A 5,719-nucleotide genomic window follows, 5' to 3' on the forward strand; every position below is an offset into this window, starting at 1 on the left:
TGTTAAAACTCTTTAAACCTCTCAAAAGTCTCTGACTTATGCTTGATTAAGTAGACATATCCATATCTACTGTAATCATCAGTAAAAGTCAAATAATAACGATTAGCATCCCTTGTGGCATGTTTGAAGGGCCCACACACATCCGTGTGTATAAGATCCAACAAACCTTCACCCCTCTCACAAGAACCTGTGAAGGGTGACTTTGTCATTTTTCCAAGTAAGCATGATTCGCAACTATCATCTGACTTTAGGTCAAATGACTCCAAGACTCCATCCTTTTGGAGTTGGCCTATGCGTTTCTTGCTTATATGTCCAAGACGACAATGCCATAATGATGCTTTATCCAAGTTATTATCATTAACAGAATCAATACACAATACATTATTTCCTAAGTTATCAACCACAGATATAGTTTCATGCACACCATCACAAGGTAATGCTTTAAAATAAAGAACATTATTAAAGAAATCATTAATCGAACCAACTTCATTATCAAATGAAAAGGTGAAACCTTGTTTATACAATGCATGAAAGGAAATAATATTTCTTGCCATTTCTGGCGAATAACAACATTTATTCAAATCTAAACTAAACCCACTACTTAGCGATAAAGTATAAACTCCAATCTTGGTGACAGGTAAAGCTTTCCTATTCCCCATGATTAAGTTTATTTTTCCATGCTCCACATTCTCACTTCTTCTTAGTCCCTGCAAATCAGAACATATATGAATACCACAACCGGTATCAAGGACCCAAGAGTTAGAATGGGGTGAGTTATTAGATACGATAGTGTAAATACCTGCATGGTTGGGTTTAACTTTCCCATCCTTCACATCTTGCTGGTACTTTGGGCAGTTCCGCTTCCAATGTGACTTTTCATGGCAATAGAAGCATTCAGCCTCTTTTGGGTCAGAAGAAGGAGTGACGAAACCTTTCTTGGTTCCACTTGAAGAAGAGCCATCAAGGGTCCTAGCCTTGGTACCCTTCGAAGAGCTCTTCCTCTTCTTCCCTCGACCTTTCCCGATTGCCAAAACCGGGGCGGAGTTTGGAGTAGGAGTGTTAACAACCGACTTACCCTTAAGACCTGTTTCTACGGTCTTGAGGAGTCCCTGAAGTTTGCTGAGTGTGACCTCTTCCTTATTCATGTGATATGTCATGCGGAATTGATCATAGCACGATGGTAAGGAGTGCAAAATGATATCTATTGCAAGCTCCTCAGGGAAGTTCACATTAAGCTTCAGCAACCGATCCACATACCTTTGCATTTTCTGCATGTGGCTCGTGACGGATTCCCCGTCCTTCATCATGGTTGTTATGATAGAGCATATGATTTCATACCTCTCTTGTCGTGCACTTTGATGGTATCTTTCCATCAGATCTTGGTGCATTTCAAAAGGGTAGAAGTCCTCATAAGACTTTTGGAGTTCCGCTGTCATGGTGGCCAACATGATGCATGCCACTTTTGTAGCATCCCTTTCATGTGCCCGGAAGTCAGCGATCTCCTGGGGAGTTGCAGTGGTCTCATCAATCTCCTTAAGCTCCTTGTCAAGGACATATTCTTTGTCCTCGTAGCGGGTAATCATCCTGATGTTTCTGATCCATTCATTGTAGTTGGATCCATCAAAAGTGACTTTCCCACACAAGTTCATAAGGGTAAAGGAGCCATTAGGATTAAAGCCAGAAGCAGCATTGTTTGAAGACATCTGAAAGAAGAGAACAAGATTAGTTTAGATATTAAGAGAGTCCTTAATAAAACACCCAAATATAATATTAAGGCTAGGATCCAATCACAATATATTATAACTTAGAAGAGGTATGCCGTAATCCAAGCTATAACATATTTGAAAGGTAGGTGAATGACGATTCACCAATTTCCACCATGAAAAACGAAATATAGATATTAGGTTTTTAATTGGTTCTTAGAAATTCCTAGATTCTTTTGAGATTCAATGAACTTTTCAAAGGCATGTTTCAATCTCGAGTGTGCCCTCCAAGTTTTGTGACTGGGATACCGGGGATCACAAAACGAGGTGTGAAGTAACCATGCAAATCACTTGGTACCCTTAAAGTTTATCACTCAATCGATGTGCCGGTAAACCACACACGCTCCACCGATACTATGATAAACCTTAAGTCACCCTTTACCTACCTTGTTAAGTCCAAGTTAGTGTGCCGGTTAACCACACACGCTCCACCAACGACTTAAACAAAGTGTAAAGTGTAATTTCATGGATTAGCACCTTATTCACATTTTTCCTAAAGTAACTAAGATTGAGAATTTAATAAAAGCATTTAGTTACTTTATAATATTCATCATACTTTTAATGAGAATTTATAAGTCCTTGTCCTACCCCTTCGGCTAACGACCCTCCACCGATCAAGGAAGCGGTGGGTGAGAGTGGACACCCATTAAGTTGCCATTTTATAGGCAACAACCTTATACCCCCCTTTTAGACCGGCTTCGTGAATGAGGCGTAGTAGCGGTAAGACGACTTGATCTTATACATATATATATTAGTAACTTATAATATTATAAAGTATAAGGGTTGAATTTTAACTTTTAAAATTCTAAGGGTTGGAACTAAAGTTTTAATCAAGACTTTACTTGTTCCAAAACTTGAGGGCAAGTTTTGTAAACTTCCAAAACTTTTCATTTCTTATAACTTATGAATTAATTGAGTAATAAAAATGAAGACTCTTCATTTTTATAACTCTTGTGTTCTTTTAATGGCTTTAATAAAAGTGAGACTTTTGGTTTTCCATAACTTGAGGACAAGTTATGGACTCCATTAAAACACATTATGATCATGAATTAAACTACCATGAAGGTTACAAACAATTCCTATGATCATCTAATCTTCATAAGTTCAAGAACATGAATATGAACACTTTCAAGAATCAAAAAATTACACTTAAAAAACTTGTAATTTTGATAATTGCCATTGTAAATGGATTAGCATAAACATTACACCATCTAAAACAAGTTTTAAAACACCAAAACAGTTTAGGGTAATGTTTCTAGTCCATTTCCAGCAACAAATGTCGAAATTCTGAAAACTGCAGCCTCTACTCGTCGAGTGCAAGAACAGACTCGACGAGTAACTTGCATTTGTTCATGGACTCGTCGAGTCCCCCCATGGACTCGGCGAGTTCATACGAGCAGAAAACAGAAAAGCGATTTTTTCAAGCAGTTTGCACAAAAAATCAACAAACAAGCCTAGGCTCTGATACCACTGATGGGTTTTGAGCATTCTAACACTTCGTAAGTGTACATGCAACCCTAATAACCTTGGATCTATGTTTGTCTAATTATCATGCAAAGTGGAATTCCAAGGTTATATTCCTATCTAGCATACATGGGGAACATTTATAACTTGAATGAAAGATAGAATAACTTACCTTGTTGTTGATTATGATCCTTGAAACCTTGTGAGCCTAGCACCCCAAGTGTGATGCCTCAAATGCTTCACACAACACCAAATGCAAAGGAGTAAACTTTGAGAGAATCTTACACTTGCAAAATCGGCTCTAGCCCTCTTGTTTCTTAGTGTAACCGATTTTGGGGAGAACACCTTTGTTTATATAGTGTGTTGCATTTGGTAAACCCTAATGTAACATGACTCTTCATTTCATGATCCATGGGTTAACTCCATGGAGCATCCTATGGGTGGAACCCAACTTGATAATCCATGGAGCCTTTTAGCCCACTATATAAGATATGGAAGATTTACATAATCTACCCATATATTTAATTAGTTATCTTTTGATCACTTAATTAATTCTTGATCAAACTAATTAAATAATATTATTAATATATTAGAACTTATAATATATTAATAAACCATAAGTGTTATTTCTCTCATTTTAGTTTATCCAATTGCATGGTGCCATGCAACCCAAATGGACCATGCCGGGTCGGGTCAAGTACATACCAGAAATAGTTATGGACTTAGACACCTTATCCAACAACAGCAACGAGTCACCCCCCTGTGGTCTCGTAGCAGCGACGGCTGCGGTGGCTGCAGCAACAACAGCCTCAGTAAGAGCAGCGTAACGCTCGTCAAAAGTCTCGATCAAGGTGGTCTTGATAGACCCAAACATCTCTGGTATCTCAGCTCGGATGGCAGCAGCCACCTCCTCATGAATCAACCTACGGATCTCCTCATCACTGGTACCACTGGTACCACTGCCTCCTGGGTGGTGGCGCGTCCCAACCATGATGTCTCTGAAATACAACACAAAAGAAATCAGAGACTCGCTCGAGTATACTCGCACTCGATGCCCAACCCTACTTGCCCTTTAGTACCCTAAGGATTCTTACTTGGACTGCTCACCGATCCGTTGTTTCCAGTAGTACGGGCCCTTATACTACCTTCCACCACGCATCGGTATTCACCCCAAGTCCTCCTCCCAGGATCCCAAATCACAAGTACTCTATATCTCTCTAAACTCAGGCTACTCTCCAGTAGACCACTCATAAGCTCCTCGCTGCTACCTACTTACTCTCGAAGTATCTCATAGTAGCAATAACTCCTAGGCTAAGGCATCACAAATCAGGCCCACTCTAGTCCTAACCATGAATACCTAGCCTACTCTAGCATACATAACATATCACATAATATCTCATAACACATAATGTAAGGGTATTTTGGGAAATCACCGTTCGGGCGTTGGCTGATCGTACATACTGCTCTGCTCTGCTCTTTTCAAAATCCTTTTACTCTTTTAGAAAGATTTTGTTTTAATTCGAAAAAAATTCCTCAAATCCTCAGTTTGAGTTCAAATGCGCCCGAAGGTGCATCCGAATCCCTCAAACCAAGGCTCTGCTACCAACTTGTAAAACCGTAATTTTTCAAAACAATTTTTCACTTTTAAAAATATAATTTCATTCATACATATTCTCAAATCTCAATGTATCACATATCAAATCCATAAAAACACATCCCAAGATCAAAATGTGTAAAACTCCAATAGTGTGTACTGATCATGCCGGCGCCTTCCCGCGATCCTCACTGGTACCTGAAACACATAACACAAAACACTGTAAGCAGTAATGCTTAGTGAGTTCCCCAAAATACCACATATAACACATATTAGCCACTCGAGGCTATAACTCTGTGGACCCTCCGGTCCTAACTCTGTGGACCCTCTGGTCCTAACTCTGTGAACCTTCCGGTTCTAACTCTGTAACTCTGGAACATACACGGCATGAATCACATAGAAATAATGCAGTGTATCACAATCACATAAATAGCATACAAGATACTCTGTCACATAAGTCTAATTACCACTCTAGGTAAAGTATAATGAGAAGACTCTCCTCGGGTAACTCGGTAAACCTCGAACTCTGAAATACTGCACTAGCCTTCGCCTAATCACATAAATAATTACTCTAATTAATACAACTTCTAAAGGCTAGGCCAACCCCTCTCTATAAGTTCTCTAAGAAGGGTAAAAGACCATTCTACCCCTCTAATGGGTCATAAGTCCAAACACTGACTAAACCCTAAAAGTCAACAAAAGTGAACGGTCAACATTGACCGGACTCGCCGAGTGCACTAGAGTGACTCGGCGAGTACATGCCTATCCTCTTCGCCCCTGGTCCTCACTTGACTCGCTGAGTCAACCCTATACTTCACGGGTCGTCACAGGTTGCGAGTCGTGGGGCAACCTGACTCGACTCGTCGAGTCCCTTATGGGCTCGGCGAGTTCCTCCCAT

This window comes from Lactuca virosa, chromosome 1 (assembly GCF_052849685.1).
Source record: "Lactuca virosa cultivar CGN04683 chromosome 1, Lactuca_virosa_CGN04683_v6, whole genome shotgun sequence".
Lineage (NCBI taxonomy): Eukaryota > Viridiplantae > Streptophyta > Magnoliopsida > Asterales > Asteraceae > Lactuca > Lactuca virosa.